Raw genomic sequence first — 14,271 nt, 5'->3', positions numbered from 1 at the left:
GAAAGAAAGTCAACTGACTTGTTCACAAAAAATAATAAACACTGGCATGTTTAACTACAGGAGCTTCAAGATGTCTTGGGGCTTCTTAGGACATAACTAAATCAGCTGAGATGTTCGATTCATTTAAAAATGTGTTTTTGTTGCATAAATAGGTTGCAATGAGTGATAAAGCACCTTTTGAAACAGGTATAGCAGATATTGTTGATTTGTTTTCCTTTCGTTTTGAAGCTGAAATCCTTGTCTTATTCACTTTAACGTTCTTGACCAATCACACTGCTGAAAAGATCTTTTTGTTTCAGTCATGTCTGAGTACTGCTAAAAATACAAAAGTAAACAGAGGCTCGAGAATGTTATGATTAACTTTGGGCCACGTTTGATCTTAGCTAAGTGCTGAAGTAGTGCAAAGTCATCTTGTCTTATGGCTATTCAGGATAAATGTTGACTATAATCTCTATATGCCTTCAGGTATATAGACTGCTGCTACTGAAGAATGCAGGCTAATTTTTTTATTCCTGCTTCACAAAACTGGTAGAATGGGTCAGCCCTCTCGTCAGTGCTTTGAAACAATAATGTAATTCTTCGAATGCCTATGAAAGTTTATCACTATTTCTGTCTAACTGCATTATGAAGAATTCAGTGTCATAAGGACAGAAATGAAAAGCGTGTTATTATAACTTTCATACTACATGTCTGGTTTTCAGTTAGTAACAATGTCTATTTTTGGATGTTTGGTAATGGAGCACTTGTCCAAAAATAGTGTAGGTGGACTAAAATGCGAGGCCACGCATTCAGTCTTTGTTTACCAAGAAGCTATGCACAGTTACTCATGGCATTAAAGGATGCCGCCTCAGCAAATCAGTTTCCTTTAAACTGTTCCGTTGCTGTACAGCTTTCATATTTCTAATCAGAAATAATTTAAGTTGGAACACTGGAAAATAATTGTGCACATCAATGGGCAATGTTTGTAACCCTTTCCATACTTCTAAGTTTTGTTTTGTGTCTTTAAAAAAAAAGCAGCTCCAACTATCAATTATAACTTGGATTAAATATTTTGAAATGATTTGTGTAAAAGTGATTGTTGTCTGTTGTGCAGGTTACACATGCTAGGGACATGAAGAGTAAATATTTCTAACAGTTTGTGGCATGATGTCAAATGTGGATTCTAACATGCTGTTTTGAACTTTGGAAGGAGTAGAGAAAAAACAAAAGAACAGTGAGAAACTGCCAAGGGAGGATAATTCACATTTGACAAATATAAGTCCTTAACTAGGATTTACACTGAAGCGTTAATTAGCTTGATTATATACTTTTCCCCTAGCTGTTATAGTAGAAGAATTGCATATTGGAATTAAAATAAATATGCCAATAGATCTCCGTGCTGGAATGGAAAATTAATTCTTGTGTAGACTAAGAAGTTATTGCTTACGTGAACAGATAAATCACTGTATTTAAAAGTTTTATACTCTTAAGCTACAATCCTATGTAACTTTCATGAAAGCTTAGGATTGCACTTTTTATCTTCCTACTCAAGTAGCACTTTTAAATTTATTAAACATGCAAATCTATTTTGTCCCTCTTTGCTTGTTTGTATCAGACAAGCCTCTATATATTTAGATATTTTAAATAGGAGTGCTTTTTTCATACTTTTGTCTAATAAATTAACTTTATATGGTCTCAACAGGAGCACACATTTCTTTGTGCATAGTATCATGATCAAGAGACCTTCTAAAATGGATCGTATTGTAGAACATTTTAATGTTGTGTTTCTTCATTTTGTTATAGTGCTGTGAAAAATTAAAATGGAAAAGAAAACCGAAGAACTGGATCATGTAAGAACTGAATGAAGGTAATACAATGTTAAACACATATGTGAATATTTTCATATTTGAATCATGTTCTTAAAGCATTTTTAACAATTAGCATTTAATTTTAATTGAATAATACCTCTTAAAATATTGATATGATTACTGAAAAAAGTGCAGTTAAATTGGCTTTACTGTTCCTTGACATTTTCCTTTCAAATATCTTGGTTTCATTTACCACAGAGAGAGTATTATCAATGAAGGGAAACAAGTTAGAATTACCTAATTAATGTAACTAAACTAACAACAGGTGTGCTATAGAATGGACTTTGGGGGGATCCAGCATATATTTCAAACTCATCTGTATGGTATGGTAAATGTCTGGTCAAACTTTTCCATGGCACTCCCCTAAAATAAATGTATAACTGCAAAGCTGACCTCCATATTCATAATTATGCTGTTTAAAATACGATTTTAAGAATTTAAGGATAAACATTTCTGGGAAGATGAATTAATTATTTGGATTAAGTTACAAATATTTTTAAAGCAGCATTGTTGCTAGATGCTCATTTCTGAAGTGGGAAATACAAATAGAATTTCTGTTGAGTAATGACTAAAATGCCAAATAACTTCAGTTACTGGCCTGCAATTTCTGAAACTTAGATGCAAGTTACTTGCCCCCAAACGACAATATATCCAACCACTGACATTTGGGTCATTCTAAACATTTAGTGCTAGAACACTTTTCATATTAAATTACCAATGAATAAAAACATTTTGAGCCTGGTTCGTAAGCTTTAATGCTAAAGAGAACAACATTTTGATTGATTAATACCAATACAGCTACTTTTTGGATTAATCAACGGAAGACATTGACTTAAAGCTATAGTGTAGATGGTGTTTATTTATTTTTATTTTTATTTTTAAAAAAGGATAGAGCACCTCTGTCCTAAAAAATATCTATGCTATGTAGGTTTTTTAGTTAAAATAATGGTAATTACGTTTATGCAAGACACTTAGAGGATAATTCCTTCAGGATGCAATCTTTACCGAAGATTGAATCCTATTAATTCAGGGGAACTTACTTCAAAGTAGACATGGATAGGATAGGATTGTCAGATAACCTGTTGATACTTCAGAAAGGCTGCTTCCAGATGTTGCAGAAGGCCTCATAACTTGATTAAATAAAAACTAGGATAATCTATTAATAGCCACAAGAGGAGAATTTTTTTACATTTGTCATTGTTGTTCGGGTAAACATTTATGAAATTTTGAGTAAATATACTCTACCGAAACACAAATAATACAAAGTTTGCAGTATGCTGGTACTTTTACTTGGAGCAGATGTGTTTTGATTCTTGGACATAATGTCTTTTCAGATTCAGTGGCTGGATTTTCATTGTTTGTAACATATCGTTCATTCATTAGGAATCATATTAAATCTGCATAGTTTCCCTCCCTCCTCCTATTTGGTTTACGAAATTTGAGATGCTATTATTTTGATAGCTCAAAACCCACTTGAATTTGCTCCCATATAACTGTGTATCTGTTAAGTGTAGTTTTTGAACATTCAAACTGTTTCTTATCTTTCCCTTAATGTGCATTTGGAAGTTGTTTGTCAACATAAATGCTTAGCAATGATTTGTTCTAACTTGCTCCCACACTGCTTAATCTGAAAGATGATGCCAGTTGGCATAAACCCGTAGATCCGATCTTGTGGTGAAGTGTACTGCACAAGCTCGCTTCTATGGGTCTGTGTCAGTCTGGTGATCTGACCCAAATATATATATAGTCACAACTTGGGGTAACAAAAGACTGATTTTTGAGCAACTATTGTCAAACAGAATGGATGTTCTTTTTTCAAATTTATATTTTGGTTTTAGCATTGTCATCATTGAACATATGAAGGAGAAATTTTCTATCTTACTATTTTTCTGTTTTGTGTTTTTAGCACTTCAAAGCAGAATACATTTAAATTCACAATACATTTCCAGAAAAGAGTATGGAAAATGGGCAACGATTAAGAGCAGTGGCTGTGATCAAGGGAGAAGTCAAAAGACCATTTGGCTTCCTGATTGTCACCTATGGAAGTTGAAGTTGCCCAGGAATATTGGATTGACTATTCCATAGCTCAGGCATGTCGAAAGTCCATTTAATCCAGTCCCCATAGCAGTATATGTCCTGGGGTAAAATCCTAAAAAGAGCTCAACAACTTTGGGGTAAAATTGTAAAAAGGCTCAACAACTTTGGTCAGCCCTCACACATGTTCACTTCATCAAATCTGGCCCTCTTTGAAAAAAGTTTGGGCACCCCTGCCATAGCTAGTAACAAGAAACCATGTGTGTACATGGTTGTGGCAGTTGGGCTCAATCCTGCAAATACTTCCAAGCATACCTGCCAAGTTGCTGTCAGAGAAATAAGGGACCGGGCCGGAAATAGCAGACCGGAAGTAGCGCTGCCGCCATTTTGGAACTGGGCGGAGCATGCACAGAAGTGACTTTTGATGCTGCTTTTCCCAGTTCCAAAATGGCCGCTGCGGCAGAAGTCGCACTGCAGCCATTTTGGAACTGGGCAGAGCAACATCAAAAGTCGCTTCTGAGCATGCTCCGCCCAGTTCCAAAATGGCCGCCGCGCCAGAATAAACCAGAGGAAAACAAAAAAATCCGTTTTTTCAGCTAGGAACAGCTGGAAAAACGGGGATTTCCCGGGGGAAACGGGAAACTTGGCAGCTATGCTTCCAAGTGATTAAATCCCAGGAGGATTTATAAACTCAGAAAATAAGGGTTGTTTGCACAATATAGAAAAACATCTCTGTGTGTGTTTCCAGTAAAGTGTGAAAACCATAAAGTTTGAATTGTTTGCTCACATGTAAACAAATACTGAGGGAAGTAATTGGCTAATAGATATGCTACTTATTCCTTTAAAAAGAAGCACAAGGAAATACCAGGAATAGCATCTGGAATCTTCTGCATGCCAAACATGTGCTCTAGCGGTGTGGTATGGTTTAGCTATTACCCTCATTATAATGGTGTTCACCATGGGATACTTGTGGCAAGCACCACTTTTCTCTGTAACATGAATGGCCTCAAAAACATTACTTACAGGGTGAAACAATTTAAGTGCATTTGCTTGATATGTGTGTACTAGGGGAAACTCACATGGATGTTCAGTATGCCCTCATGGTTTGAAAGAGGGTTGCTTATTCTGTGGAAACACACACAATATCAACAGGACAGAAGCAAACTCCTCAGTGATCCTTCCATGTTCATATTAAACAGGATGGAAACTGATTAACGGTAAGTGTCTGCCATATTTGAAAGAGATGCAGAAGATCAGAAGAAGACATTGGAAGCTGTGTGCATCCGGGTTGAGGTAGTAGGTTGTATGGTTTAGAGTTACACCCTGGGAGTTAACTGTACAACCTTCTAGCTTTCCTTGGAGCACACTTGAACCATCGAGGAATTCGTCATCTTTTAAATCTAATAAAGTGAACTCTGTGTAGTAAATGTATATGGGGTAATCACTCTGAAGCTTTATTGATGCTCACGTACTCCTTATTACATGGTTATTTCATTTACAGTGTATTAGGAACTATGCTAACATGTTCTCCTAATGGACTGTGACTGCACATCACAGATATTTGAGAAAGAATGATGGCTACTTTAATTATATCCACAGCAAAGCTGGAAAAGCTGACTTAATCGCTACATACAGAAACTGACAAATATTCATCTCTGCCAGTTTTCCTCTTAAGACTTATCTGAAATAGTTTACATTTGATGTAACTAACTCTAGAGCAATACTTAACAAAAAATAATGATTTAATATGAGACCAGATCATGTGTATGTCTGCTTACACAAGTATCAGCTTCTCTGATGAATTAGTGTGACAGGTGCCCTTTAGATATTCTCACAGATGTGTCGGAACCATTTTTCCACATGGATGGGAGTACGAATGGATGGATCAGCCATTGCTGGTCCACATAGTTTGTATATGTTTATTTATATTAATCTGGGGCGGGGGTGTTAAAAAAAGAAACAGTGCAAGAAAAGTAATTAAATGTGTGTTTTATCTCAAAATATGTATTTAGATATGCAGTTTATCTCAGTGTATGCATTTCCAAACACATCTTTTCATACATATTGATACAATTTTAAAAGTCAAGAACTGTGGCAGAAAATTCTGAGAAGCGTGAAATCTAAGGGATAATTAAGTTCCAATCCATGTATTCACCCTGAAATTGCAAACTAGGTCAGTTCGCTGGAAAATGTGGACCAAATGAAACAATTTTCCACCCCTAACTGGGAGATTATTTAAATTACTCAACTAGGTGATCTGTGGTAACAGTCACATGGGTTCCCCAATGCCAGTTCTGTGGCACATGGGCTGGAGTGATTATTCTTCGTCTTTCCTACAAAATTGGCATTGAGGAAACCATGTGATCCCAACACCTCAGCCCACATAGTTGCATAATTTAAATTGTCTTTGAATCACATGGGTATTGCTCAAGGGGATCCCACATGGCTGGAAAAATATCTGAACATTGCAAATTATTCTTTAGCTAGTCAACAGTCTTGGAGCCAAGCTAAGATCACCCACATGCTGTATCTGTTGTTAGATTGTACCACTTCCAACTGCAGTTTAAATCCTTTCTCCTTCTGTAGGGAGGCATGGCTAAAACGTTAGTTTTTAGTTTAGAATTTGCAAGACACTGCAGGTTTTCTTGAGGGAACCTGAAGTATTCAGTCCCTCACCTGGAGTCTCAGCTGGCACAGACCAGCTATGGATGACATCATATGAGACTTCTTTTTGTGGAAGAAGCTGCTAGGGACTTGGAGGACAGAATAACTGAGTGAATGGGGATCTGAGTGCTGAATGTTGTAATCCTTTGTCCTCACTGGTTTAAGTGATCATGTATTACCTGATTTTCAAAAATATTTTCAGATTGCTGATTTTCCTGCTGGTCCCTGTTTGGGCTAAATATAAAAAGATATTGCACAAATATAAAAGATACAAAAATATAAAAGGTGACATCTTGGACTTAATTTGACCTCTGTTCTTGCTGACTTTTGGCAAAATTAAACAGAAGATGGCTCACTGGCCATTCTTATTTCCTGCACCAAACCATCATGTGGTTAAGGGCCTGTCTGCAAAGGGGCCTAAGCATGTACACAGTACATACATGAGCTCCAAGTGCAGGATCTACACCCTGGGCATGGACCACATGTTTGAGTGTGCACACATATGTCAGGCAGGGAATCAACATGGATGTAGGGCATGTATCTCCTGCTGGCTGTGCCAATGGGCACAATCCTGACCTACCTACACACCTAGAATGTCTGCACAGGGCTCTGTTGTCTTCTAAACAAAAGTTCCCTTGTCGATTACTTGGCTGTCATTTAAAAGGTAGGGGAAGCTCCTCTTTCTCAGACACTTTGCTAATCGTTTCCCTGCTCAGTTTTTCACTACTTTTTACAACATTGCCTGGCATACAGCTGAGAGGATGCAGAGTCTGTGTTCAATTTAACCACCAACCCAATACGTTCTCATCCTCTTCTCATTTTTCCTCACACTCTTCCTAAGATCCATTTCAAATATATAGAGAATTATATGGTGAGAGTTTCCCCATGAATGTGGGGGGGGGGGGCGGCGTTGATACTTGAATGTTTCTGTTCCTCGAAACTTCCCTGCATATGGAAAACTAGCACATGAGGGAGAAAAGTGGTCAACAATTTTTGTTCCTGACATGCCTGCTTTTCACATGCATGGGTTTTGAGTTGTTTTCACAACTGAGGAGTGTGCTTCCACAGTGGCATTTCTTGTGAAACTGCCACTTTTCATTTGCTCGCATCTACATGACAACATGAGCAAAAGGTCTTTCTCCCATATTTTCCCCCTTTCCTTTCCTTTCTTTTTTAGAGTTTAAAGAGCCACCTTAAAACAAAAACAAACCATGGAACAACTACACAGATGAAGATACTACTTACAGTATGCTACAGCTTAGCTGCCCCATAGCTTTTTGTGCGGAGGATGTGCTGAATAGCATTAGCTGTATGGCTTATGTATGATATTCTAGCCATTTTCAGACACTATTGTACTCTTTCTCTTTTCTAGGAATTGATTCCATTTCTTAAACTGTTCCCATTTGAGTATGATTGTCTTTCTTTACATCTTTTTAAGACGGTCATGGGGGAGGGGTGGTCAGGATTTGATCTACCAGATTGTCCTGATTAAAAATCACCCCACTTTCATGGCTGGGAAAACAGGTCTGACAATTCAGCTATAGGTGTGGAAGCAGCTTGAAGCAGAAAAGCAATGATTAAATGGCACTGAACCACTCAAGTCTGGAAGCACCTAACTGTGGCTTCTTCTAAATTGCCCTATAATATGTATGAGTGCCTAGAGTGTGCATTCTCTTCCACATTAGCAACAATCACACATGCCACAAAAGTCTATAAGCAGGTCAGAGATTATTTTTTAATATACGTATTGTGTGCCCAAGCTCCATGAGCCTGCCATGTGAATCAACAACCACTCATGACCAAAAAAAATCTTATTTAAATTCAAAAGTTTCCAGCCACCAGGAAAGGCTGCTGTATCTCCCGCTGGCTGGCAAACCCAGCTGTAGCAACAGCTGGGAAAGCAGGGGGCCACCATGCCTTGCTACCATGGAAGGTAAGTGGAATGGTCAGAAAATTTTATTAGACATGAGATCCCCTGCCTACATCCCTTAATCATACGTTCCTAGGAAGACTCTATTGCAGGCTTCCTCAACCTTGACCTTCCAGATGTTTTTGGCCTACAACTCCAATGATCCCTAGCTAGCAGGTCAGGGGTGATGGGAACTGTAGTCTCAAAATGTCTGGAATGGTCGAGGTTGAGGAAGCCTGCTCTATTGTGTTTTCTTGAAAGTTTGAAGTTGTTCTTTGTGTTGTCTGGATTGCTGTAAACTTGATACTCTCAATATTGTCTGTATTGTGCATGCTCAAACATGTTTGCTAGTGAACAGTGATAGCACTAAGCAATGTGAATTTATACACATCAGCATTCACTTATCCATAGGCTAATCTAGAATCCAATGTTCTCATTTGAAACAGGCTTCAGCCAAGCTGTTTACAAGCCCCCATTATATTCTTCTTGCCAAGCTGCAAAATGTAGGCTAGGCAATGCTACTGTTAGGTGGGTTATAGCTACCTGATAGACGGTACACAAAATGCTCATCGATAGCCTGGTGAAAAGTGACAAGTAGAGTGCTGCAGGGTTCTGCCCTTGGCTTGGGATTGTTCAACATCTGTACAAAGGAGTTCGATGAAAGGGTAGAGTGGGTGTTCCTAAAATTTGAAGATGACAGCAAATAACGTGGGCTAGCTAATACCTTAGAAGACAGAAACAGGATTCAGCATGAACTTGATAGGATGGGGAATTGGACCAAAACTAACAAAATGAATTTCAACAGAGATAAAAGTGAGGTTCTGCATTTAGGTAGGAAGAATCAGTTGCACAAATACAAGGCAGGTGACGCCTGTGCATACGAAAAGGATTCAGGGGTTTTAGTACAGCAGAAGCTAAACAAGAGTCAAGAATGTGATGCAACAGTTAATAAGACTTGCAATTGTAGATTGCATACTGCATCAACATGCTACACTTTTCTGCTTTAGTCATTTAAGTACCATGTTCTGGCCAATGCAGTTTAAGAAGGATACTGATAAATTGAAATGTCTCCAGAAGAGGGCAACAAATATCATGAACAGCTGGGAAACAAAGGCCACTGAGGAAAAACTGAAGACGTTGGCACATGTTTAGCCTGGAGAAATGTTGGTTAAGCGGCAATATGGTATTTCTCTTTAGATATTTTAGAAGTTTGAAGAAATCTGTTTTCTGTTGTTCTAACATTAGAAAGAATTTCCTGGTGGCATAAGCTGCTCAACTGTGGAACAGACTACTCAGAATGTGTGGGGTTCCCATTCATTAGATAGGTCCTTGGATGGTCGCATATCAGGGTTGCTATAGTAGTGTGTTTTGGCATCAGCAAGAGATTGAAGTAGATGACATTTCAGGTATCTCCCAATTCTGATATTCTAATCTTATGTTGGAAGCTCAGTTACAAATGCATTTGAATAAGAAGCCCAAAATGCATTTCTAAAAGTATTCAGGAGCATAGAATGAAGTGATCCATCTACTTCACCAGTTCAAACTTCACTTCTTTCAATATAGCTGCAGTCCTGTGAACTGAGTTATTTGATCAAGAGTTAGTTCCCATTAAAACTCAAGTCTATGCGGGTTGCTTTGAATTCCCCTCTCTCCTTGCATTCATAAATGCTGCTATTTGGTTAAAAATATTGGGTCAATTTTGCTAGTGTGGCTTAGTAACCATTAGTTGCTTGCTCTAGTGACACAGATCAGTCATAAACACTTTTAGAGTAGCTACATAAATAGTTTTATAGATAATTTGAATCACTGGAACAGTGCAAAGCAGCTGGGGCACACTATTGAGCATGGTTCTCTGTTGTTTCAGAGTGAGCCCCTTTTGTTATAAAAATAGAATGATGTATCATCTTTAAAGGAGTGCAGTCCAGTTTAGCACATATCCACAATTTACCCTCTTTAAAAGCTAGTGGATATATTGTCTGTTTCAGTTTTATGTTTAAGGCAGGGCAGGCATAAGGAATCTGTGGCCCTCCAGATGTTGTTGGACTACAACTCCCATCATTCATTACTCTTAATCATGCAGGTTGGGGCTGATGAGAGTTGAAATCCAATAACACCCAGGGGGCCATAGATTCCCCACCTCTGGTTTAATGTATTTTCAAGGGCAGGTTATCTGATGATACTTTTATCTGTGGCCAAACAATCCCAGGATTGCCTGAATCTATGGAACAGCTCTAACTGCTTCAGTATAAGGCAAGGCAAGACTTGTTTTATGACACCAAAGAACATTCTGCAGAAGGAAAGGTAAGTGGAATAGAGGTATCAGGGGTGTCAGGATGCTGAAACAATAGAGTGGGCTATACCAGTATTAACCACCAGCGATGGGATGCCATTTTTCAATTTTCCTTTATGTGATAAAGTCCCTGCAGTTGAAAACAAGCAGAATAGGCTAAGTCAGTCTTTCTCTCTAACATACTCACATTATCCCCACTCTTCTGTTTTCAGGGAGTTTTGGATGTGTGGGAATATTCAAAGCGGTATCCATATTTTTTCACCTCATTCTGCTTCAGAATTGTAATGCCAGGTGGATGCCAATATTTATTTTATATAGTTTGACAGGAAATATATCTGAACAGTGAATGTGTTTAATTATAAGCTGCTTTGGCTTTTTTTTAAGAGCACAAAACTTCATGTAAAAATAAAGTTCAGTCAACAGGTGTCATGTTATGGCTAAGTGACAACTGTAGTAAGTTCCACATAGTTCACTGTATTTTAAAGAAATGCATATTTTATCACAGTATACATACCTTAATGGCATGTTATTTCTAAACGTAATTGATCCTAAAATATGAATTCTTAAATGTTGACCTGAAAACTGCATTGTAAAATAGTGTCAAATCTGACAAATAATTATGTTTGGATCCAAGCATTAGTCCAGAAGATGCAGTTCAAGTCAGCATCCCCACTCAACAGAGCACAGTATCCCCTTCCTTACCCAGCGCTAGGAATGGGCAATGATGGGAGCGGGAGGTTTGTGTATGCTTCCCATATGTCTGCCCAGCCCACCCTCCCTCTCTGTGCAATGGAAGCTACTCATGCTTGCACCAAACAGAAGATCTGGGTTGGGATTTGGGAGGGCCACACAAACCTCCCATTATCCATCATGGCCTGTTATATTGCCTGCATGTGCACCTGGGGGCAGAGAGACTCTGTTGAGCCCATGAGAATTACTCAGGCACAGGCACTAACCCCACACCTTTATACCTTATTGGGACTTGGACCAAAGCATTGATGAAACAGGCCATCAATGTAACATAGTGGTCATTTTATTGTCAAATTTGAGCCATTCATCGTGGCAGAGAAAAATCTGAGAGGGGTATTCCCCACCCACCCTCTATCGATACTGTACAGGGTTGACAAAACTTTTATATTGCATGGGGTGCCTTTGCTTAGAGAGTATGATTTATAAATCTGTGGGTTTTGGGGAATGATGATGAATAAGTTGCACTTTCTAAAAATATAATGGTTATGTACTACTGTATATTTTTCCATACAATTAACTTTCCGTAATATTTATATCCAAGAAGTCTGCTTTTAGCAGGGAGTTTTATTGTAGTGGGCGGCTTTGTATTTCAGCTACATTTTATAACAAATTATTTAATTTTCATTTATGAGGCAGCATATGTTTTCTTTTATTATATTTTCTACTGTTTCTGTTACCATAGCTACAACTAAAATACAAATTAGGTTTCTGAAGAAAATGAGGCAACAATTTTTTTAAAAAAGAAACAAATATTTTATAGAATAATATAGAAATTAAAGAATGCCTGGTTGGGGGGGGGGAATACGACTGTAGCCCTTCTTATAAACTATAGAAAAGCCTATGTCCTGTTCAACCTGGGTGGTCAAAATTATCAATTTGCAGTTGCCTTTGATTATACAAGAAAGTGATTTGGTTAAGTGCCATATTTGACTGCAGTCAGCTTTTTGATTGTCTTTGGCTTGTGTGCCAATTACAAGAAGACATGGCAGCCATCCAAAGGATCACCAAAGGGTGATCGAAATATACATGTTATTTTGTTGCTGCTGCTACTATTTAAAGCCTGTAGTTGCACTGTTCTCTTTTTGACAGCAGTAGAGAATCGTATACGGTGGGGCTGGAACTGTTCACAAAAAAGCCGGCCAAATGCAATAGTTTTGGATGGAGTAGAATAAGGAAAGTATGAAAGGCTGAAAGGGGAGATGTGGTACAGATGGAGCAGAGATGTGAAGAACTTTCAAAACAAAGAGTTTGAAGTGGAATGCCTCAGAGAACCATTGTAAGGAATACAATGAAGAAAGGTGTTTGTAATAGAGACTAGAGGTGACCACTCCACAAAGACAGAAAAGAGGCTTGACGTTTTCCCTGCGAGAAAGGGAAAAGCTGCAGTATTTGTCCTCCAATATGATGTGGGAAGCAAATAGAAAGGTAAACAAATTAATGCCAAGGCTACATATTTCTAATATTTGGCCTTGGGGATGACAACAGCCAGGATTCAAAGGGCTTCTTGGGGTTATGCAAGCAGCTTGTGCTAGCCTGGTGGGATTTTTAACAGCAAATCCACATCTCAGATCCTGAGATCTCTCCAATTTCAACATTGTACACTTTATTACCTTAAAAAAACAAAAAACTTTCCTTCAGTTTTACACATCCACATTACACATCTGAAGCACATAGCTCCCCCCCCCCCGAATACTGGAAACTGTAGTTTATTAAGGGTACTGGGAATTTTAGCTCTATGCCAGGGGTCAGCAACCTTTTTCAGCCGTGGGCCGGTCCACCATCCCTCAGACCATGTAGTGGGCCGAACTATATTTTTGAGGGGCGAAATGAATGAATTCCTATGTACCACAAATAACCCAGATATGCATTTTAAATAAAAGCACACATTCTACTCATATAAAAACACCAGGCAGGCCCCACAAGTTACCCAGAGATGCATTTTAAATTAAAGGACACATTGTACTCATATATAAACATGCTGATTCCCGGACCATCCGCAGGCCGGATTGAGAAGGTGAATGGGCCGCGTCCATTTCCTGGGCCTTAGGTTGCCTAGCCCTACTCTATGGGGTAAACTGCAATTCCCTATAATCCCTGGAGAAGCAATGTACTTTAAATGTGAATGAATGAATAATTTATTACGGTCAGAGACCAGCTTTTAGAACACATTTGAGGGAACAATCCCAAAGGACAAAACATACATATAAAACTTTATACAACGATAAAAATTAATGTTTAAAAATACAGTAAACTTAAAGATACTAAAACTTTAAAATAAGTTGCCGCAGAGATCTGGCCCTGGGTCGCTCGGGGAACCGGGTTTAAGGACTTTCAAACGAACTATTTTGGCTCAGGAGAAGGTCTATGTCTGCAGATCTGAACATAGAATCTGGCGACTGTCCGGGTTGTCTTCTGATCTTTGCCTAACAGGAGCAGGATGTATATTTGCTCTCTGTGAGGTCAGCTAGCCTCACCTGTGTAGAATCAAGGATCTCCCTACGGGCCTCTTCATAGAAGGGGCATCTAAAAAATAGATGCTCTGGGCTTCCTATTTCCCCCAATGAACAGGCACAGAGTCTTTGGGCATATGAGACTTTTTTGTCGGATGCTTCCAGTACCGGCGAGGGCAGAGCCGAGCTTCTGGTGAGTGTGAAAGCCCTTCTTGCATTTTTGGCTAAGAGAAAGGAGGGGTAAGCTGCCGGAGCGGCTATATATATCTCTGATTCGCCTATTTTATAGTCGGGGCATCTTGAGCAGTCCTGTTGTCTTTCGATGTC

The 14,271-nt window shown here is 38.6% G+C and overlaps 1 long non-coding RNA gene across 14 annotated transcripts in view; it reads left to right on the top strand.

The window, feature by feature from the left end:
• LOC118084639 (uncharacterized) overlaps window positions 1–14,271 on the top strand; it is a 259,755-nt gene that overhangs the window by 206,936 nt on the left and 38,548 nt on the right. For all 14 annotated transcript variants that reach the window (XR_015949588.1, XR_015949589.1, XR_015949599.1 and 11 more), the window contains one exon: window positions 1,783–1,846. This is a non-coding gene — a long non-coding RNA (uncharacterized LOC118084639). The remainder of the gene's footprint in view (window positions 1–1,782; window positions 1,847–14,271) is intronic.

The sequence above is a fragment of the Zootoca vivipara genome, chromosome 4 (genome assembly GCF_965207765.1).
Source record: "Zootoca vivipara chromosome 4, rZooViv2.hap1.1, whole genome shotgun sequence".
Classification (NCBI taxonomy): domain Eukaryota; kingdom Metazoa; phylum Chordata; class Lepidosauria; order Squamata; family Lacertidae; genus Zootoca; species Zootoca vivipara.
The sequence above is the reverse complement of the archived record's forward strand: the minus strand, read 5'-3'. Positions and strand labels throughout refer to the sequence as shown.